We start from the raw sequence: 24,089 nt of genomic DNA on the forward strand, positions 1-24,089 counted from the left end.
CCTGGAGAGCATTATGAATGCCCCTTTGTTGGGATGCCAGGGACATGTCAGTGGAAATGGAGAATAATGAAGCAGGCAGTGTCTGCAGAGAGGTGCAGACATTAGAAGTGCTTAAATGAAAGACAGATATTGAGTGGAATTTTGGAAAGGCAGTGGAGAATTTTATTTTCTGAGTGGATAAAAGGACAAAGGCCTTGAACCATAAATTCTGGCTACCAGGGCTGATAGGACAGGCTGTGCTCCTTAAGTACCACTGGTTTCTGTTGAGTCCCCTGGATGGATAATTTTGGCAGCCCATCACCTCAAGGTTTTGTTCAATCCCAATTTAATGCCAACCAGAAGCAATAAAAGGGGAAACAAACAGATTGCAGTTTGATGAGGAGGAAAAATGTAATTATATGGACAGCTTTGATTGATAAATGCAACATCAAGGTAGCAGAAGTTCTGCTTCTCATTAATACAGTGTTTAGTATCATCTGTTAGCTACAAACTAATTATTGAGCTGCCTGTGCCAAGGCAGCCCATTATTTTCTTTTGTTTTGCACCCGTTGCCTTGGAATTTAACATAAAAATATAGGAACGTGCTACCTGCAATTTTATTTTATTTTTCAGATTCTTATCCCATCAAAAAGCAAAGCAGGACAGCAACCCATGGCAGTGGGAAGAGAGGGAGTGCAGCAAAGCATTCCTTTCTCCTAAAGCCTTTTAGCTGATTAGTATTGATTAGGCCAAGGTGACCCATTCAGATCCAGCCCAGTTCTGAGCATCCTACATTCAAAATGCTCGCAGTAAATGAGATGAGTGGAACCAATTTGCTGCTCCCAGGGAACATGGGGATGGATGCAGCTTCATGTGCCTGGGCTCACGTGGGGAAATAACTGAGGGGCCAGGAAAGCAGCAGGGAAATTCAGACCTGGATTCCCTGAGCAGTGAACACAGCCAGAGCCTCATCCATGTGGGGCCTGGGAGCCAGATCAGCAGCTGATAGGAACTGACATGGTTCTACAGTATTTAATGAGCTGGCACAGGCTTTTTTTTACCCCCCCAAGTTCAGTGTGCTCCAACATGCTCTTCTATGTCTGTTTTCTCCATCTCTGATATAAAGGTACCAAATATAAAATTAAAATATTTTTGTTAATCCCTTGGAGAGAAGAAAAAACTGGAGGGCAGTGGAATGTTGTTGATGCATTTCTAGGAGTTAATAAACAGGACAGACTTGCATCCTCATGTAAATAAAGTACAGCCCTGAAAGTGCTTTCCTGCTGGAGTTGGTGATGTATCCCCACTTGGCAAAAAAAAGACACTCCCTTCTCAGAAGGATCCTACATTTCAGTTTCAGGAACCTTGCCCTCATTCCCCTCTGTTTTACATGTATTTCTTTTCCTCTCCCAGGTTTCAACACCTCTCTGCTTGTTTGCTCCACCCTGAGCAATGCACACAGCTCGCCAAGCAACAGATTATGCTCCCTGGCAAACAACAACAAAAAAATCCACTACTGATGTCCCATTAACTTCACCACAGCATCTTCAACATCATGGGCAAGGAACCTGCTGAGTCCAGGGCAGAGCTGTGCCCTGTGAAACTCCCGAATGACTCCTGGTGATGAGTGAGGACAGGAGGTGAGCTGGGGGCATCCTGATCCCTGCCCAGAGCCTGGGGCATCACCTGGGAGTGCTCACAGGTTCCTCTGCAGAGCAGTGGGGTTGCCCTGCTGGTCCAAACTCCAGCCACTTTTAGGAAAATGCATCTTTGTGGTTTCCCCCCCTGCCCTGAGAAACCCATTTAACTTTTGAATCAATCTTTAAGACACTGAGAAAATGTGTCTGGCAGGTCTGCCTGCTGCTGGGAGCTGGGCAGGGGAGGGTGTGGGGCTCTGCTCATCACTCAGCACATCACTCATCACTTCTGCCTTTCCTGACTGCCTTGCAGAGCCAGGGGTGGTTTGTTCAGCTCTGTTTGTACTTGTCCATGTCTGACACAAGGGGGGTAACCTGGCCAAGGCAGTGTCAGTAATAAATAACCAGGGGAGCTGCTCTGCACCACCTATCCTGAGCACGGAAGGGAGAGTTTTAGGCTCAGTTTTTCAGCTCCTGAAGCAGGGAAAGGATCCCCTGGTTATGTCAAAGCTCTCCTGCTGTGATTGCCTCTGATTTATCTCTGCTCTGGAAGCAGCCCCGGAAAGAGGCAGCCAAATTGCACTACCTCTAATGCTCCTGACAGTGTTTGTGCTTCACCTTAAAATCACAGCTTTCCTTTTCCTTTCAGGTCTTTTGTCTCTTTGCATCAATTGTGATGAGTTGTAGACTCCAAGCAAACGATGTTCACATACAGGAGTTACCTTCCTGGGCCATCCCACACCACAGACTTTCTTCCCAACAGATCCTGCTGTTGGCTCCTTCATACCCCAGACCATTAATCTTTTATCTGTTTGTTTAAGACAGGGGCCAGGGAGTAGAATGAAACATTTCAGAAACTGAGGCACAAGAAGAAAATTAAATACACACAAGTTATCTTTAAGATATTATTATATCTCAATCTTATTATTATAAGATACTAAGATATTACTATATCAATTATATATTATTATCAATATATGATATTTATATATAATATTAGCATATTATATATATTATTATTAAGATATTATTATATCCACATTTTAAAAAATAATAAAAATGCTGTGTTAGGAACATTGCTAGATTAATTGCATGCCTCACAGAAGGAAGTTTTGAAGCAGGTTTTCTCCTGTAACTTGTGCTGCCACCACAGGAAAGGCTACCAGCCATGAGAACTGCTCTTTGAGCCTTGCAATGGCCATGAATTCTTCTCCACCAGGAAGCTGGTTAAGGGGTGGCAGAGCCCCTCCAGGCAGCTCATCTGTTAGCTGGGATTTTGCCCCCACCTTGCTGCTGCTGCTGAACATCTCCCCCTGAAGAGGCTGCTGGGGACTCACCAACCCTGCAGCGATGCAGGGCAGTGTGCTGGTGCTCGCAGTGGCTGGGGCATAAATGAAGTTAAAGTGCTGTGGGCACAGTAATTACCTCTTTTGTCTTTGGTGTGCCAGTGCCAGAGAGAGGATTTTCTGCTGTGGGAGTTAATAAATCATTCCGAGGGAGCAGGGAGTCCTGGTCCTTGCACAACATCATTAACAAGCTCAGCTGTGACTCCAGCATGCCTGGCTGGAGAGAAAGGTGGTTAATTAAAACCGGGCTGCTTCTGATGACTCTAAACTCTTTCAGGTTACAATTTCAAGATTTTTCTATACCAGAATATTAATTTGGACTGGAGAAACTGGAAACCATCTTGAGGATCACAAAGCCCTGGATCCAGAGGCACCAAGGAGATCTCTGCTTGAGCTTTTCCTGGCTGGTACATCCCTGAGCACCAAGCCAAATGCAGATCCAGCCTGGCTGGGGAGAGAAGGATCTGCAGAAAAACATTGATTCAGCTCTGCATCCAGGCCTTGGTGTCATGTAAAATAAATTCACGTGTGTGTGAGGCCCTGTGGCTGCTTTTCACTTGCATAAAACCCCACGTGAAAGAAATCAGGGTTTATGTTTTATGATGGGGGGGCAACCAAAGGCCAATGGATTCAGGAGTGTTGGGTTTGGAGGTCTCAGCTTGCTCACACCCAGCTTGGACCCAGCCCTTGGGGAGGGTTCTGATTCCTGTTGACTGCAGATTTTAATAGTTATTACCAAGCAGCTTTTAAGGACAGGAGCCTTTGATCCTCCTGGCCTGATGCAGAGCATGCAGTGGCTCAGAGGGGCCCAGGAATAGTCCCTTGGCAGCAGCATTGCCCAGGATCCCCCCGGAGCCACACCTTGCTCACCTGCCTCACCTCTGCTGGGCCACTGCAGCTCTTCTCAGCTTTTAACCTCATTTAGAATTTTTTTTTTAATTCCCAGTACCTGGGTGTAGCAGTACCTCGTTGTTAGAACAGCCCCAATGAAGGGTTCTGCAGCCTTACTGCTTTGGGTAAAGCTACGTTCAAACAGCTCCATTCCTTTGAAGGCTCTGCCTGGCGAAGGGGATGGATTGGTTTTGCTTGTCATTAATTGTCATTAAAGGGTTGTATGAAGTCAAACTGCTTGTTGCCACAGGAAATTGTAGACTTCAGTCAGCAGCTCTCACCCTGCCAGATGAATGTTTAAAATGCTAATTGGGACCCTTACAGGGCTCTCATTTACAAAATGTAGGATATTTCTTTGGAAAAAAATTACAATTTATTCCAGGCCTCTGGAAAGCTCAGATTAATAAGAAAAATTACTATTGCTCTGCCTTTGTAGTAGCTGGTGAATTTCAGTCTTAAAGACACCAGAAAGCAAACCACTTGCTCTCTCCAAGAGTTTCAGGGGTGTGAGCCACTGAGTTCCATCTGGCTCCCTGAACCCTGCTCTTGTGCTGCTCTGTTTCTGCTTGGAGCAAAGGACTCAGACTGCCCTTTCAAATCCATGGTAAAAATGGTGGCAATGTGTGTCTGGACCCATGAGCAGGGAGCTGATTTTGCAAAATATAAAAAAAAAATCCTCTGGTCCAAACTCTACTCTTCTCCAACAGCACTGGAATTTACTGCTGTAAATTCTAAAGCAGATTATTGGGACAAAATTACTATTTTCTTTTTATTATTATTACTTCCTTCTGCAAGTATATATACAAAGTATATTATTAAATGCATTAATTTAGAAATATGAGCTGTACTGCTTGCAGGAGATTTATTGTTATTATTTGTTTATCTATAGGAAATAAGGTTTCTAGGAGAACATAATATCTAAACTATACTGCTGCTTAAACATAAAACTGCCTATGAATTTGTCTGTGAGGATTTATGAGAAGTTCTGTGGATAATGACATAATGCCTTCTGGGTTCCTTGGAAATAAACCTTATGTTTATCAAGTTTAGGAAGAAAAGATGAAAAGCTGTGGTCATGTTTAGACTTGGCTGTTACAGAAAGGATTTTGGCAAACATTTCCTTCCTCTCCATTGAGGAAAACTCTTTTCCATGGGGGAGCAGAGGCTGCTCCCAGCCAGAAACCTGCAGCCAAGACACAAGTTCCAATAAAATCCCTATGTACACAACAACCAAGTCTGAGTCCTGAGCAAGGAGCTGGGGAAACATCTTCAAAGAGATGCCAGAGATGCCTGCTCTGTTCCATACACAACTGATATTCGAATCCTTTTTTACAGAAACAGCAAAACTGGGCTTTACATGTTAATTTTACATCGGGTTCTTGCCTATAGATGACTGATTTATTTTTGATAAAACCTGTTCTCCCTCTTTCCCCTCAGTGTCCCTGCTTCCCTTGCCACAATTATTCAGCTTAGTGACTCTGCACAGCAGGGGTGGTAATAGGGGGGAGGAGAGGGGATGAGCAGCCCAATTAATTAAGCCAGGTTGTAGCAGATCCTCATCATCATTTGTCAAGGTGTCAGTGGAGCAGATCTGGGGGAGGGATGCAGATTAGCCAGGACCACCTGGGGATCCAGGCACATTCACCATCCCAGGGTTTCAGAGCTCCTGGCAGTAACACTGCCAGGATTTCATGTTAAATCCTCAAGAGCTGTAAAGTGTATTTGCAGGAATGTCCTAAATGGCTGGTAAATTCCAGCCCTGCAGTACAGAAATAACCCAGAGAACCCAAGACATTTTCTGATGGTGTGAGGTGAGGGATTTGGTTGGTGGCCTTGGAAGAGGCAAAATAGAAAATCTGACCTTGGGGTGTGGAAAGCTTCCCCTGAGGCACTGGGGAGGGGGAATCTGGGAGGGACAGTAAGGCACATGGGGCACAGGAAGAGAACCAGGAATTCTGTGCTGTGTCCTCACTACAAACTCAGTTTTGCTCAACTCAGAGCCACACAAATTTCTACTCTGCATCTTTTCACTTTACCTGCCCTGAAACTGGGCAGTCTGGAGACCAGCCAATACATTTACCTGATATTAAACAGTCAGGGTAGAGACTTTCAACACCCAGGATTATAGAATTGAAAAGCTTTTGGCTTGTACCTTGTGCTGAGTGTTGGGAGCTCAGGGTCACAGCACTTGGGGACACTGCCCTGGCTCCTTCTCTTGAGGACTGGAAAGCCCTGGGAAGGTATTTCCATACCTACAGTCTGCAAGCCTCCCCAGGGCTCCCTGCAGGAAATGATTCTGCACAGATGTGTATTTTTGAATATTTATTTCTATTTTTTTTTTTGACTGCCAGGGGTGATGCAGCCCCCTTGATGTGGCCTCAGGGATTTGTTCTGTGAGCCCACCCAGCTGTGAGATGCTGCTCCCTGGTTTTGTTGTTTGACACCTTCTGTTCTGCAGGTGTTTGGGTGGCAAATGGGGGCAGGGGGGCTGGGGGCTCTGCTCACCTGGGAGGTGGGGTCAGCTCTGTGCTGCTGGGATGGAGCTTGGAGAAGGGCTCTGGTAACACCCCCAGGGCATGGGATGATGCTGGGACCCTGGAGAGGGCTGGAAATGCAACTGGAACAAAGAAAAAAGAAGGTAGGTTAATTTTTATATTTTAAAATATACTTTTTCCCCAGTAGAGGTGTATTTTATATCTTAAAAAGGTTGTTTTGTTCTGTTTTTCTGTCCTAATATAAGAGACTGAAAGTTCTCTGATGCTTTTGTGGCAAGCTCTGGCTGTATGTTCTAGTTGACTCTGAGTCCCTTCACAGTCTCTTTTTAATTCCCCCCCTTTAATAATAGACTTAAAGAAGTCTGCAACAACACAATTGTTTGTAGGATAGAGCCTGGTAAATACTCTCATGTGAGGCTGATGGAGAGTAGGTATGCCTTGGGCTAAGGAGAGTTGCAGGAACAAGTTGGCAAAATCCAAGCTGCTGAGCTGTGGAAAAAGTTTCTCACCTTTCTGTGGGTGAGTTTGGTGGGTGTTGGAGGGACAAAACCAGCAACCCCAACCTGCTGCCTGGGGGATGTGTCTTCTCTTTGTGCCTGCTGTGGCCCAGGGTGGGGGATTGCTCCAGAAGTTTCCTTTTCCTTTCTTTTCCTTTCTTTTCCTTTCTTTTCCTTTCTTTTCCTTTCTTTTCCTTTCTTTTCCTTTCTTTTCCTTTCTTTTCCTTTCTTTTCCTTTCTTTTCCTTTCTTTTCCTTTCTTTTCCTAATTTAAATAGAGGTTTTGTTGGGTACTTGGCCAGCTTTCTATGGACTGTTTCGAAAGGTTTTGGAATAAATCTTTAAAATGCCTTTAATGAACAGTGCTGTTTGGGATGCTGGAAAGATGTTTGGAAAGCTCTTAGGCTCTGTACACATCCTCCATTTCTCTCTTTATTTGCAAACCTCCTTCCCCAGTTGTTCCATGGGTTTTCCATGCCATGAGCTCCCTCCTCAGAGGACTGGCACTCTGGGGGTTTTGCATTTCCTCAGATTCTGCTCCCAGATGACACAGGATTTTGCTGGGCTGGAGAAGTGTTCTGGCCTGTGGCTCAGGCTGCCCAACTCTGCTGTCCCTGCCAGGAGCTGCATGCTCTGTGCATTTATTTACTGAGACACTGCATGGTAATTTTTCTCCTTTAATATTCTGCTGGCTAATTGCAGTTCATTGGGGTGCTTAATCTTGCTAATTACTGTAAATCATGCTCTGTCAGTCATCCTTTCTTTTGATGGCAATAATGCTTTTTTTCTCCTTGAAAGGTGCATGTAGTTTAATATAATAAAATTGTCTCAGTAATGAAGATTTATTGGAAAAGGCTCCTGAGGGCTGTGTGGCTCTGTGTGAGGGCATCATACTGGGTTACAGAAAGGGAACAGAGAAGTCAAAGCCTGCAGAACACTTTATTGATGTGAATGGCAGTCAGTATAACTTTAATTTCATGTCTAAACTGAGGTGCCTAAATGCAAGACCTTTAATTAAAACCATTAGAAGCCTGTGATGTTGCTGGCATCGTGTTAGACAGGTGGAATGTTACCTCCAAGCAATTAACTTCTCAAGCAGAGTTTGCTGGCATCTCCCTGGTCCTCCTGCAGGAGTTTAATCTTTTAAGACTTCTCCCACTCAACACGTTTGATTTCCTGGCTAATCAGCTGGTCAGATCATCATATTCTGTTAATATGTACAAATCCAGGCAAATTAGGCTCAGGATTTGCTGCTAAATGTAGGTCTGTGTGAGGGTCTCCAGACTAATTGGTTTTGATCCACGGCAGGGTTCTTGCAGGGTTTAGAGTTTGAAAGTTGTCTGCATGAATCTCTTTGTATTTGCATGTGAGTGCTGGGGGGAGAACTGGCTCTGAGGTTCCAGGTAGTTCCCAGGAAATACTGAGCTGGCACAGACTTACAGTTTAGCCTTGGGAAGGACAACAAAAAGAATGAAAAAGTCCCACAGAAAAGTAGACTCTGAGACTGTGATAAGAAAAGTTAAAGAGTAATGGGACTTGTGAGAGGATGAGTGAAATTTATTTTGGATGATTAAAAACAAGTTTATAAAATGCTGCTGGTGTGATTTTTTTATTATTATTTTTTAATTTATTTTGTTTTATTCCACTTTACCCCTGTGTTCTCCTCCTGGAGCCTACAAAGAGCTGCCAACAACAACCTCCCTTCCCTCTGCTCCTCCCCTACTTCTGAAATAACTGCATGTGGGAACCAACCAAGTCATCGAGGAAAAACTACATCAGGCTCTTCACCTGATGTGTCATTTTAGGAGGAAATGTTTAATAATGAATTAACACCTGATTTTTCAGTCCCCTGCAATGCTTTTTGCATGGACAGCTGTGGTGCTTTGACTTGGCAGAACTGCAAGGGCTGGGGGTGGGCACAGCTTGCAGGATGCTCCCTCAGCTCTTGGCATCCCTCCTGTACAACTTGCACGTTTCTGACTTGTACAGCCTTGCTTGGGGATCACTCTCCAAACCTTGACAAGAACCCCCCTGCTTGTGTGTCTTGAGAAGACCCAGGGGATGCCCCACCAGGTTTTGAAGTCACTGCAGGATCCCTGAGGCTACTACATGCAGTTTTTTCTTGTAGAAGACCTTCCCTGGAGCACTTAATGCTTGTTGCAGGGCTCTGTGGCATGTTCTGCCTTGCTGTGGTGAATATTTCATGTTCCTGCTGTACCTGTGCAGAGGCTCCGTGGGGTGCTGGTGCTCCCTGAGCAGCTGAGCCCAGAGCTCTCTGCCTGGCAGCAAAGGGGACATGGGCTGGGGTGTCCTCAGCTTCTGCACACCCTCTGTAAAAGCAAGGAAGAAATACTGCAGAAAGCAGCTGTTTTCCACATCATCTCCCATCCCACAGTCCAAGTCTCTCAAGGAACTGCACGCAAGTTTCCAGATTCCCCCCTGCAGTGATTTAATCCCATGGAAGGGAGAACATGATGCTTGGAGACCTAGGGCTTGTTAAGCTCAACCCAAAACCTATCAAAATCCTAAAGATATTTCTAAAACTTGCACAAAAATGGAATAATCTGGCAAAAATCCCAACTGCCTTCTGCATATTTGAGAAATATAACCAGGTTAGGTTTTATTCTAAGAGCTACATTCTTCCTTCTTATATTAGGTGATTTCAGAGCCCTCAGAGAAAAGCCAGCCCAAACCTTTGCTTTCCAGTGACTGAATTTATTCTTCTCTTCTCTTCCTTTTCTCTATTTGCTTGTCCCCACCTTGCCCCACTTTGTGCCCCCAGAAATTCTGCTCTTTAGCCTGCTGGGCTCTGGGCAAAGTGTTTTTGTTCCCTGCCTCAATGAGCAGGGATGCAGCAAAGCAGCTCTGGTCCCTGTGTTGGAGGTGGGATTGCCCTGCAGGGGGGGAGAGGATAAAGACTGACAAGAGCACTGACATTTTGGTTAATTTGTCTTCAGGAGCTTTGGTCATCATGAGCTCAGCCTGTGTTAAATCTGATTTTTATGACTCGTGAAGAGTCTGGGAGGGGTTGGTAGGGGTGTGGTGCTGGGTGGCAGCCCACAGCCCTTTCCCTTTGAGTGACTCAGACTATTGGGGAAGATGATGTGGGGAGCTCTGAATTGCCCAGGATGAGGGTGTGTGAGTCTAACCAGCTTTTGTACTCTAAAACCCAGCTGAATCTGTCATGATTATTCAGAAGGTGTTACTCACAGGATCCGAATCATATCCTTTGTTGTGATGTGATGACCTGAGTCTCCAGCTCTGCAGGCACTGACAGCTTACTGCGAGGTGTTTGTGATTTCCAGATGAAGGAGTGGGTTAGAAATGAGTTATCCAACTCCTGGACATAATTTCCTTGTCTGTACCAGACATAGATTTCATGTCTGCATCAGCCTGTTTAATTTGCTGTCAGTGGTAGCTATTTCTTTATTGCTTCCTTGGAGAATTTCTCCATTAAGGAGTAAATTAAGACTTCTGGCTTTGTGTCATTAAGAGCCTTGGACTCACTGGATGTGCAGAGCATGGGGATGATGGCTCCTGCTTAGCTGGCTGAGGTTCCACACAGGCACCAGCCCTGAAAACAGGCACGAGCAGAACACTTCAGGACTTTAATGTTTAATACCCATTTAAGCAGGTCAGTGAGTTCATTCCCTCCTTTGACATCCACTTCTTTTCCAGCATAAAGCTCCACAGGGGCTCTATTCTGGCATGCCTGGGCAGGGGGTAATATGTTGGCTTGTCATGGATCCAGTGATTCCATGAGCTAAGGAAATCATTGAGATTTGTAGCAGAAAGAGAGGGAGATGTCTGCTGAGGCTGAACTGGTGTGGGAAGGGAGGGAGGAAGGAAGGGAGGAAGAAAGGAAGGATGGATTAACAAAAGAAAGATCAGTCTGTGAAGGCAGGTTAAACAATTTCCACTCCTATAATTTAATTTACAGACTGCCCCCTCTGTTCCACCCACCCCTTCCTCCCTTGCAATGGTTACTGCATCCACCCAGCCTGCCCATGGACCACAGCCCAGCCTGGTGCATCAGCCAGCCTGGCTCTGCTGAGTTGCTCAGTCTGAGTACTGATGTACCCTGATGTTACTTGCTGTAGTGCTACACTTATCAACAGGAAAAAAAAAATCTGTTTGTTAAGTGCAGCTCAGGCAAGCATTTATTTGCTTGTGAGCAAATAAAGAAAAAGGAGTTGAGCCTATAGAAAGATGTGGGTGTATAAAAAGCCAGGAGACTTCCACAGAGAAAGATGTACTCTTGGTTTTGGAATGATCTGAAGTCCTCATTAAGGATGGTGCTAAATCACTTGGGATTAAATGTAATTTGTATTAGTATTAAAATCAAATACAGATCTGTTTGAGAAAGGACTTGAGGGCTGCAGACAGTGAATATTCCTCTGCTGTCTCCAGTGGGAGCAGAGGTGGGCAGATGCTGAGCACTCAGCAAGTCTCTGTACTCAGGCTCAGTGTTTGGGTCTCTGAGACTTTCTACATTTATTCATCTTCCAGTTCTGCTTTATTAACGTTTTGCCAATAACTTTCCCAACTCTGCAAAGTAAATCTTCTAAATTACAGAGCTCTGTTAAAGTGTTTTCAATGGCACACAAAAGCCAGCAGCTCCCTGCTTCGGCCCTCTGCTTGCTTATCCCTAATAAATCATGGATCTGCTGTGTCCTGTCTGCTGCTTCTGAGGAGGGATGCTGGGAGAGGGCTGCTAAAGAGTAAAGCAATATGGATTTTCTTTAGTCACTGCAGCATCAAAAGGGTGTAAATCTGAGCAGCCTGAAAATCCAAACAGTTTCTTGTGCATTACAAAAATTCCTTAATATATTCCTTATATATTAATATATTCCTTAATATATTTCCTGCATTGCAGAACTCTGTAATGTCCAGGTGCAGTGCCCTGCAAACCAGAGCTGTCACTTGCCAGGAGAATTCCCTTTCCCTCTTTGAATAATAACAGCTCACAAAAATGCCCCCTTGTTTTCCTACTCAAAGAACTCATTCCATGAAGTTCTGCTTCCCAGTGGACATCCTTTACAAACCAGGCTGCTGAATCCCAGGCAAGTGGGTTTCTTGTTGCTCACTGTAACTAAAAAAATTGAAGAATAATTTCATTGTGGCCCATCTGGGCAACAAAAGCAGACCCAGAACACACTGGGCAGTTCTTATATGGGGCCCTAACTTGCACTTCCATTTTTCACTTGAAATCAAACATTTTCTTCTGCTGTGTTTTGTACATTGGAAAAAACCTGGAATTGGGCAAGCAGTTTCAAAGCCATTTTCTTCCATGAAGTCCTGAGCTCTTTTTCAGAGGGCCAGCAAAATAGTTTAATTCTAAGTTGCTGACTGTTCAGCAGCTTCCACTGACCAAGTTTTAATTTCTCAGCTGTTTTGAACACAGGATTGGGGCTGTTTCATTACTCTGCTATTAGAAATAATTTTACAAGGTAGCTAGATTACATTTTGAATATTTTGAGCTATTCATAATTTAGTTTTCAAGACTTGCAGATGAAATTTGAATTAACCTAAGTGATGAACAAGGATAATTTCTACCATGTAAGAAGAATTTCAAGGAGGGGAAACAAAGAAAAAAACCCTAAACACATCAAATTAGTAATTCGTTGCAAATTACTCATTCAGATTTAATGGAAAATTATATTTTTATCTAGTGAGGGGAAAGTGTATTAATCTAGTTGTTCAAACTGTCTTACAGGAATTAATATAGAATTATGTTCTCACTGGTAAATTGCTATGTTTCAAGAATGCTGTACGAGGAGAGGGCTGAATACATTATGAATATTTAATTGCATATCTTACAGCAATTATTCAGCTAATCATAAAATTCTTGTTGCAAATAGTATCTAGGAAAATATTTAGATGTATTTAAGTATAGAAACTGTAAAATGTCAGGAGAGGTCAGAACCCACTGTAATAAGGAATAATTGGCTGGTGGTTGACCATCAGAATCCTATAAATAGCTCTGTAAAACTCTGATTTCTTTAAAAGAGGTCTCATGGAAGCTGGACAATGCAATTTATTTGTGTTTTGACAAGACCCCTGAACTCAGCTCCAGAGGTGTGTGAGGGCTGAACCAGCACTGGGGAGGTGTCAGGAGGTGCCTTGGCTGCTGCTTGCCCAGCAGGGAAAGGTTTTGCCCTGCTTAGGATTGAGGGTTTTGCTTTCATCTTCAGTTACCTGCTGCAAGATGGAGATGATTTGATGGTGATGGAGGGGGTGGCACAGTCCATGTGCCCCTGGCACCAGAGCACTGCTCATGTGGAGCTGTCAGTCTGAGGATGCTCCAAACCCTTCCCTGAAACTGACTGTGAATTTTGGGGCAATTCTGTTTGATTTTCTGCCCTGAGAGCTCCATTCCCTGTTGGCGGTTGGTGTTGGGTACAGATTCTTTGATTTTGGCTTAATTAGGTGTGAAATTCAGGAGTGTGCATCCTCCCTGCATGCAGAACTGGACTTTTGTGCAGAGCCCCAGAGTGTGTGCCCAGGACCAAGGGTCAGGGGGAGTTCAGAGCTGTCTGAGGGATCAGGAGCTGGTTTGGGGTCACACACCCTTGGGGATGATCTGCAGGCTTCGGGGCAGCCCCAACCCATCTGTTTTTATCACACTTCTGAAAGAAAATTCATTTAATTTCCTCCTAGAGCAGTCAGGTTGGGGTTCCCCCAAAACTGCTTTGTGAATTGAATTAATATCTGTTAATTGGGGCTGATGAGAGGCTTGGTTTCTGAGCCTTGCTGTCCCTAACCACAGCTGGTGGGGAGATGCTGCTGTCCAAGGAGCAGGTAAAACAGGAGCATGGGGTGTCAGGTTGGAAGGGACCAAAGGACTCAAGGACCATCTGGTCCAACCCTGCTGATATTATTATTTGTATGATATTCTCAGTGACAGATTGGGGTTTCTATGGTGAAATTAAGGCACTCGTCCTTGGTGTGACTTCTCACAATATTAAAAAGACCTAAGAGAGGAATTGCACCTCTGCAGTTGTGGTGATAGTGATATTAAGAAGCATTTTTGCCCTGGTAGCAGCAGACAAACCTTTTATCTCTGGATGTACCAAGAGACCCTGGGAACCTCAGGTCTGAGCCCAGCCTGGCTGATCCCCAGAATTAAAGGGTTCTGTAGGGCTGGTGGCCAACACAGCATCACTTCATGGTTCTCTTTTAATTTTGGACAAGAATTTTGGGGACGTAGCTTCCAAAATGAACTTATTCAGCATCCCATCTCCTGCCTCTCAGCAGTGGGCACAGTGCTGGGTTTGCTCCATGCTCTCAGCTGAGAAATGCCTCAGAAATGGGTAACAGGCAGATTAGGGAAAATACCCTTTGATGGGATTCTTTGCTGCTGAGAAGAGAGATCAGAATGAGCACAGAGGAAATATTGTTTTTCCTAGTAACTTAACACCTTTCAATACAAATTTAAATAACTCATGGAAATTTACAGCAGATCCCTAATTAAAACCAATTAACAGCACTCTTTTAGCACGTGTTTTACCTCTGAGTAGTTTTGTATTCTTTATAAGGCATTTTATATGCATGCTTTTGACCTCTAAGTAATGTAGATTTAAAGAAATGTTCACTTTAATTCTCCCTGGATAAAGCTTAAAAGAAAGAGAAAAAAAAAGTAGCTTCTTTTCTCCACAATGATTTGGGCTCTGACTTAAAAAGAAGCATCCAGCTTGGTCAGAGGTATCTCAAAAGCTGCTCTCACATGGGTCACAGGGGAACCTCTGCAGCATCTATTTTTGGTTTTGTTCCTCTTGTGACATCAGTTTATTAAAACTAGGTTGAGCTAATACCCTTCCCAAAGCAGCCTGCTCTGCTGAGCCAGACATCTTCCTGCATTTCCATTTGCCAAGCCACCCCGGGCTGGTTTGTTGGCAAATCCTTCTCCAGTTTTCCTCCTGGCTGTGCCTGCAGTGACCCCCAAGGTGTTTCTGCAGCCCTGGTGCTGGGGGTGGCAGGGACAGGGACAGGGATGTCTGATGGGCACCAGGCTGGGTGCCCTGCACGGGAAGCCCACACCAGGTGGCAGTTGTCAATATTCCTTCTGTAAAGCTTTCAGGAGTAGGATGAAGATCTTTGAGTTTGGTTTTTTTTTTCAGAATTGTTTGTATTTTCTATATGTTTTATAAGTTTGGTACCCACACAGTGCTCTTCCATCCAGCCTTCTAAAAGTATGACAGAAATAATCATAAAAGACTGCAGAAAGGGAGCCAAAATGCCTTCTCTATGTACAGCACCTGGACTAGGAAAGCCAAGCCTAGTGCAGTTTGTCAAGGAAGAAAAAACTAATGAGCTGCTCAGTTAAGATGCTTTAATTGCTTTTTTTTTTTTTTCTTAATGAAGGAATGTGGCTACCTCATCCCTTAAATTACACTCAATAAATGCATCTCCCTCCCTAGTTTGCATGACCTTGATTTCAATCAGCATTGAGACACCTGGGAGCTGCTGAGCAACCCTAACAGCACGGGGAGGGATGAGGGAGGTTGTGTCCTGACTCTGTGTCCTCATCCAGACCCTGTGGCATCCAGTGACAAAGGTGCCCAGATGTCCCCTGCAAGGAGCAGGGGTGGCCCTGGGCCAGCAGGTGCTTTGGAGTTGCTGCTGTTATTGCTGGCTGCTCTCTAGGAGTCTATAGGAGCTTAAATTCTTAAGTTTACTTAACTTGTGCTAAGCTCTGCTAACCCCATTTAATGCATGTCTTCAGAGCTCACTCTGCTTGCTGGCACAGGGGGAGCTCCAGTAAATTACTGGGGTCTTTTTTTTTTTTTAATTATTATTATTTCTTTTTTCTGCTTACAAAAAGAATGTGCATTCAGGCAAAAAGGGAGATTTGTGCTGGGTGGGGTTTGCATCTCTGAGCAGAGAGCAAGTGCTGAACACCCCTCCTGGGCTGAGCTGGGAGAGGTGCCCCCAGCATCACTGTGGTCATGGGCTGGAAGAAAAAACCTGAGATATAGCAGTGCTGCTGCTTCTGGCTTTAATTAGGGAACATTTCATCTGCGGGAGCCTAATGATTGCAAATGAAGCTGCTTGGAAGAAGTTTTCCAGAATGTTTTCCATCCACAGCCACACTTTGTGCTTGCCAATTTCCTCTCTGGTTTTGCATATTTGAACTGTTAAAATGAATATCTGATGTGATAGGTAGATTTCACCACCTGTAACTCGTTTTTGTTCTTTTGCTTTATTTTTTTTCCTTTTTATTTATTTTTTAATTGCCAAAGGTTAAGAAAACCAAACACAGAGGAGCTTAAAACAGAAGCTCCAAATCTATCACTTGGGACCAGAGGACTGAATTTTGCCAGAGTTCTGCCACCTGCACTGTAGTTTTCAGGGGCTGGATGATTTTTATTTTTTTTTTTTCAATCAATTGTGATGCAGGAGCCTATGGCTTCTTGGATAAAAGCAGAATTTCATTGCCATGCATTTTCCTCAGCCTAAGACTGATGCCACTGAGCAGCAACAACCCGGTTTCATTGTGAGCAGTAGAACAATGAGATTGTTCTATTAAGATTATTCAAGCATAATAACTCCTGCTAGTAAATTAGAGAAGGAAAAATCAGACTCTCCTGTAGCATGTCTAATGGAACAACTGGCAGTGACAGCACGAGTTCTGACAGCCTGGAAACTCTGGCTTTTTCCAGGATAAACTTTTTAGTGATACTGTTGAACAGTGGAGCTAAAATGTAAAAAGTCTTGGTTCAGAACATCATCCTGTAATTTTATTAAGAACAGATGGGTGGAAAACTCCCTTGAGAGCTCTCTTAGCTGCCTGCCATTCAGAGGATGGCAGCTGATAATGCACTGGATGGACCTTTGCATCCATCTGTTACTCCATCTCTCCAATGTTCCCTGGCTAAGGAAACACTTCAAACAGCATAGCTAAATGCCAGAGATGTTTTGTAGTATTTATAGGTATTACTGGTTCCCACTTGAGAACATTTTCTGTGATTCATCAAGTGGTATCTTGATATGTATCATTTATTAGGAGTATATCTTAATGAGTGACTGGTGTAGCTGTGCCATTTGGGATTCGTGTTCAGATAAGCCAAGCTGGGAGAACACCCACTGTGATTTATTCCCTTACTGACTGGTTATCAGACACTAACCCATGTACCTCTTAAAGTATGGATTATGCTTCAGGAGACCAGGAGGAAATACTCTTGGCATTTTCAGGGCAGTGGAAGGGCAGGGGAAGCTCTGCCCCAGTCTGTTTGGGTGTTGGGTGCCCAGGGATGGTGTATGCCCTGGAGAAATGCCATTAATCTGGGTGTCAAATAGAGCAGCCATCCCTGCAGAGAACACCAAATAGATTTGGGGGGGTTGAACTTTTTTGTTATTCCTCATTTCTTGTTGCCTTATCTCTCCTTGACTGGGAAAAGGGCCTTGAAAAAAAGAGAACCAATAAAGCTCCATAACTTAGATTGGATCCCTCGTCCTCCAGCAAAGAATGTTCCCTGTGGCTCCCCTGGGTGTTAAACAAATAAATATAAAAGGTTTAACACCAGCTTGTGTGGTTACCAGGAACTTAAAGCATTACTTAAAACGGTAAAAAGGATGTAAAGATTTACTGCTGCTGTGTGGAGCACTAAATAACACCAAATTAACTCATAAAACACGTCAGGGCTCGGGACTTGAACCACTCCATCTGCCTGCAGCTGCCCCTGGGCCAGGCTGGGGCTTTGGGAGTCTCCTGAGAAAATTCCCAACAGCTCTGGGAGGGGATTTAGCACATGAGAAAGGTTCTTAGCTCAGGACAGGGGGAAGGAAGGGGCAGAAAACTCCTGGGCTGCTGATGTCCACCTGAGATCTGCCATCCAGAACCTCTCAGGGGGCTGTCAGACAGCAAAGTGATGTTTGCTGTGGTTACTCCTGAAGGTGTTTGGAAATTTTCTGTAGTTTTTATAAAATGTTTTTGGAATTTGGGCAGCATAATGGGAACCTGACAGCTCTTGCTCTCCCCTGTTGTCCCTGCCTAATGGCTGTAGTAACCCCAGCAAACATTTCACTGCAAAACTTAGGTATTTTCACACTATTTTTTAGCTATTTTTAGCAGGAGCAAAGGAGAAGGGAAGCTCTGGTTTTCTCCTACTGCAATCCATCTCCTTTTCCTCCATTGCTCTCCTGCCTTTGCTCATGCTCTGGGTTCTCCCTTGTGGTTTCCAGCTCCTCACTCAGCAGCCTCTGCTGCTTGGATTCCCCCTGCCCCTTGTCCCCAGCACATCCTTCCCTTCCTCCTAGGACATTCCCTACAACATTTTCTTAGTCTCACATCTGGCCTGAGAACATTTTTTGGCTTCTCTTTTGCTGAGTAACCTTAGGTTGAAGTGTCTGTGTATAAATGTAAATGCTCTCCTGTTGTGCAATAATCCTAAAATGAAATTTGTCAGGAGATCACAACTCCCAGAGTCCAAGAGAGTTGGGTAGTGGAGCTTCCACGGGAGCCTTGGGTTTGCTGAAGGCTTCATGGGTTGCTGTTTAACATTCAGGAGCAGCAGTGTTTGTCTCCATGGGATGTCAGGTCTCATTAATGCTCTATCTGAGCATCTTATTAAGAAAGTAATTCAGAGGTGGATCTGTGGTGTCATAGCTGCTCTCACCACAGCCTTCTGAGGCAGGGGGGAAGTTAAACTCACTTTGCAGCTGGGAAAGATGAGGGATGGAATGCAAAGGGGAGACAGGGAAGGGATTTTTGGTGTCACTCAGGCATCTGCCCAGAGCTGTGAGTATGAAACCCCAACTCTGCTGCTCCCTGAGTTCCTGAGGCATTCCTGCTGCTTCTACCTCAGATCCTTGCATGTCCCAGGCTCTGCTTCTCCATCCCCTTGGGAAGGCAGTGGTCAGTCTGACCTGGGCTGTGGGGCAGAGATTCCCCAGCTTGGGGCAGGTGAAGTCCCAGCAGGAAACACAAACCAGTTTCTTCCTGTTCCTTACACCAGTGTCCTGCTCTCCAGCACAAGTCTGGCAACTCCTTTGGGTATCTAAGGAGTAAGCCCATGGCAGAAGGCTGTTGTCCCTGCTTGCTCCTGACTGTTCTTCCTTCCCTCCTTGTTTCAAGAAAGAACTGGAATTCCATGGGCAGGAAGGATGCTGCATTCACAGGGCACAGAATTGCAGTGTGGAAAACCCAGTAAAAACATCAGGGAATGTGTTAAGTGGTTTCATAATCACAGCATCAAGGAAAATAGGGTTGTCAGGGTCCCTTGGAAGTTATCTGGTGTATTTGACTTCATATTTTAGGGACTTCTGGTAGTTCTCAGACACCGAAGTGGTGAGAAAGATGAGGAAAAGCCTGGGATGGAGATTTGGTGTTTCTCTAAGTCAGCTCTGGGGGAGCTGCAGGTAGAAGGTGGCACTTGGTGGTTTCTGCAGCTTAATGAAGATGTTTTGGGAGGTCAGTAATACCTTATTGCCCAGCTGTACTTCACTCTGGCCTCTCTGTCATCACCAGCTGGGAATTTTCTTTTTCCTCTTCAAAACAATAGCTGCCTGGTCACCTCTAGAAGCTTATTCTAATTCTCCCTTATGGTCTAATTACACTAAAATTGTTCCCACCTAATAACTGTGTAGCTGCTTCTTCAGCCAGACAACAACAGAGCCATCTTTTGTTTTGTTTTGTTTTAGAGCATCTTTCCAGCCTGGGCTGGGTTGTCCCCCTTCTCCTGCACACTTGGGGTGCAGAGGCTGAGGTTTTTCAGACTCTTTCCTCCCCTCCATGGACATGGAGAGCTGTTTACTCCTTTTGTTGTTTTTCTGTTGGGTTTTTGTTGGGTTTTTTTGGCAGCCTATTACTGCTCACCATCTGTGATCCTCTTCCATTAACCAGAAAAAGAGCTGCCTGGGTGGAGGCCCAGGGGAGGGTGGGGGCTGTGGGTTTCCTTCCGTGCTGCCCACCAGGGAGGATAAAAACCTGCTGGGGGTGTTCAGCCCTGTGCTGAGCACATCCTTGGCAAAGGGCAGGGTTTGAATTTAGAAGTCTGAACTTCCAGTCTGGGTCTGGAGTGGTGGCTTGGGCACCAGGGGATGCAAAGCTTGGAGCTGCTGCTGGAGGTGTGGGCAGGGATGGTGAGGGGTGACAGAGCCAGCTGCAAGGCAGGTGATTGATTGCAAATAGGTTTTTTAAAAAAAAAAACAAACCTGAAGAGGAATAAATGGCAGGCTTCATCTTGCCTCTGGTGGAGCAGCTGAGAAGTCAGGATTTTTAATTTTTTATTTATTTTTTTAAAAATCAGAGAATGAAAACCTGGTGAAATTGCCCCAAAGAGAGAGGGATGATCTCACAGAGTGTAACTTTGTTTCTCTATCAATTAAAAAAAAACCAGTAATGCCTAAGCCTTTGAAATAGGTGGATCAATGGCTGTTGCATACCTGTGGTCTTATGACTAAATAGTCTAAGGATTGTCTGAATATATAGCAGCTGAACCTCTCATTCTCATTGGGAAACCTCTTGACCTGTTAGAGGAAGCAGGCAGGTAGACTGAAAATTAAAACAAAACAGAAACCAAGCCCCTTTTAGGCTGTCAGCTCTGCTATTGCTCTCCAGCTGCACAGGGTTGGGGTGCCAGGGGGATGGTTCCTCTGTAGCTGAGTCCTGAGACAAAGCAGCAAAACCCCCAAGACCTGGAGGCTTCAGCCCTCACCCAGCTGCATCCTCTGACACAACAGATCGGTGCCTCCCTCGCTGCAGCTCTGCCTGTGAAGGCTTCAGACACATCTCTGCTCTTGTACAGTGCTAAGTTACTAATGAGGTTGCAGAGAAACTAATGTTGTTATGAAGTTATTTTTTTTTTCCTTTTAAAAAATGTACTTGTATCAAATACCAGGCCCAGCATATGCAGTTTGAGGGCTGAGTCACTGGTGGAAAGAGCACAAAGAGAAGAACTGTAGTTTTCCATTACTTGCAGATGATAGAATATGTTTGTTTTTTTCCTTCATGCTACACAGGCATAATTGCTCAATTCCTCTTCCACTTGGCATTTGGAATTAGCAGTGTTAGTGGCTGAGCAGCCACTTTCTCCTGAGTCATCTGGGGCAAGGTGGGTCACCAGGCTGCCCCTGGAATTCTTTCATGATGATGGTTATGATGTTCAAACTCCTCTCCTACCTGTGTTCCCAGTTCCAGTGCCAGAACCTTGATTTTCTCTGCCAGGAGCCCATTCCAGCAGTGTCAGTGCCTGCTCACCTGGGGCTGCTCCATCACTGCTGCCTGCTCCTCAGGTACCTCTGCAAAGAGACACAGGATCACTGCTCTTCCCAGCTGCTTTCCTGAGCACCTGCTCGGGCTGCAGACTTCAGATTGAAATTTAAAAGTATTAGGTTTGATTATGGTTTAATTTGCTTGGGAAAGCACCCAGAGGTAATAATTGTCATAGTACACAAAAGCTGGGATTGATGAAATGCGATGGAAAAAAGTGTGCAGAAGTTGATGAAGATGGGGTGTCAGGCAAAGGCTGGTACAGATTTATTGAACAGACCACCAGAACTGACACCCCAAATCTTTGCTGGCGTGGGTAGTTATTGAAAAGTTAATCCCTGTGTGGAAGGAAAGCCAAAACTGGCTGTAATTGAAAGTGAAACAAAAGAGTAACAAAACAACCCAAGTTGCTTGGAAATTCCAAGGGCCTCAGGTGTGCATTGACTGGGCAGCAAACCCAACAAGGAACCCCCCTTGGTGTCACCATGAGGACTGGCTGCAGTACCACCTGGATTTTGAGCCTGCCCTGAGGTTGTTCATCTTACTGAACAAATTTCCAGTTCCTTTTCTTTTCAGTGATTATCTGAGGTCAGTAACGATTCCCAGTTGTCATCCTGGCTGAGGGCTCCTCCCAGGGGGGAGCAGGGAGGAGGATCCAGATGTGGGGTGGATTCTGCTGATCCAGAAGGGATTTCCAGCCCCTTTTCCCATGCCCATGGGCAAATCATATCCTGAACACTCCCAGACTTCTAGTCTTGATCACTTCAGTTCCCTGCTTGGAAAATGACTGCACAGAAGGATAAACTGTTTAAAAACTGAAGCCATTAATCTGTGACATTTAATTAGTGTAAAGGGACTTCTGCTGATTCATGAAGCTCCCAGTGCAGCAGAAATGTATCTCACCTCATCACTGATAAGGGCATCCATCACCTCATACCCTCCTCCTTTCTACCCAAAGTTTATCCTCTGATCTAGGGAAGGCCATTCATAAATTCCTTCTGAAGGCATCTTGTTTGGAGAGGATATTCTGGAGTATAATTCCAGGCTCCAAATCAAGCTGTGATGACCACTCTCTATCTGACACTCTGAGCTTTCAATCACACTTTATCTCAGCTCCAGATGTCAGGAAACAAGCAGGTTGTTCTCAGAAACAATAGAGATAAGCAAAGGTGGCTGAGAAGGTGCAAACAGTAATTTATAGAGGGAAGCAGCCTGGCAGATGTTTTCATTTGCAGTATCCTTTGGAAGAAAAAGCACCAAAAAAACCCAACTTATATTTAAAAATTTCCCTGGATAATTCAATAAAATGATCCTTTATTTGTCTGCTCTGAAGTTTAAATAGAGGAATTAATGTTTGGGTTTTTTTGTCAGTCACAGCAGAACTCCTGTTACAGCATTACAACAACTGCTAGGGGATAATTTATATTCCTGGCTGATTATTACCCAAACCAGGTGCTATAATCTCTTTTAAAAACCTCTGTGCTTTACAGAAAGCAGAACATTCTCAGGATTCTTGGATGTGGTCTCCTCTTCAGGTGGGGGTCAGAGCCAGCAGCTGTTGCCATAACATCATTTCAGGAAGATGCAGGAAAACTCCCAGCTGTGTTTTGCTGGGACTTCAGGTCAGGTGTCCTAACCCCACCCCAAACCCTAACCCCTCAACAACCATCACCCAACCCCTACCAGAGCTGAATCCACAACCAAAACCCATCCCAAAACACCACCCACATCACAAACCCAGAACCCAACCTTAACCCCTCCACGAGCCACAGCCCCAACACTAACCCCTACCCAACCCTAACCCCCCCTCAAATCCTAACCCAAACACTAACCCCACCCCTCACAAAACACCACCAGCAGCCCAAACCCCACACACACCAAACCCCCACCCTAAACAATAATCCCACCAGAAAACCCCACACTCACATCACCCCACCCAAGATACCATCACACCCACACAAACCCCACTCACAAAGTAGACACACCCCGACAGATCCACACCCATACAGAGCCACACCTCAACATCACCCCAACATCCCCCACCCCACATCACCCCCCCCACATCCCCACCCCACATCTCCCCCCCAGCACCCCCCCCCCAGCATCCCCCCACCGCACCCCTCCCCCCAGCATCCCCCCCCAACCATCCCCCTCCCCAACATCCCCCACCCCACATCACCCCCCCAATATAGCCCACACTCCCCCAACCCCTCCACAAACTCCTGCTGCTTCTGGGATGGTTGGACCAGAATCCTCACTGGTGCTGCTTCTCAGATGGGTTTCTAGGGGTGGAGCAGTGTATGAAGTGCTGTTAATGGCATGGCAAAGTGTTTATTTTTGATATATTATTTAAAAAGCTCAGTACAGGAATCTGAGCCACACAGTACAGGCTTTGAGCTGTACCTTGGCTGTGCTGGCTTTTGGCAGCAACCTCAGAACAACCTGCAGGAGCTGGGTCTGTGTTGTTTTTCTTTTTTCCCATTGTCAGTGGGAATTTATAGAGCAGAACAATGATCTTAAAGCCTTTTTTTTTTTTTTTTTCTTCTGTTTTCTGCTCACTAGTGGAAAAAAAAATACTGCCTTGCTATAGAGAAGCTCATGATCCTGAGAAGCTGCAGAAATGTTTAATCCTTTCCATGAAGGACAAAGGTGGGGAAGGGGAAAAGGGGCAATGAGGAGGGAAGGGGATACAGAGCAGGTTGTAGAGATGCTTTGAGTTCAGACAGGAGCTGAGGAAGAAGAGGTTGGGTCCAGAGCTGCTAAAGCTGCTGGGGGGGCTGCCAGGGCATCCCTGGGGGGCTCTTGCCCCCTCCCCATTTCACTCTGCTGCTTTCTGTTTGAACTGCCCACGGGGGAGGAATTTTCCCCTGAAGTACCTTCCAGCTGGGTGTGGGAGGTGTTTAGCTTCATTGCCATCTGCTGGGGAGGTGTTAGGGAACAGAGAGGGCTTTTTCCCTGTTCTATTTCAAGGAAGGAAAAAAAAAAACCAAACCAACCCCCAACCCAACCCAGCCAGAGCTTTGTGTGTGTTCC

Source organism: Calypte anna, chromosome 12 (assembly GCF_003957555.1).
Source record: "Calypte anna isolate BGI_N300 chromosome 12, bCalAnn1_v1.p, whole genome shotgun sequence".
Classification (NCBI taxonomy): domain Eukaryota; kingdom Metazoa; phylum Chordata; class Aves; order Apodiformes; family Trochilidae; genus Calypte; species Calypte anna.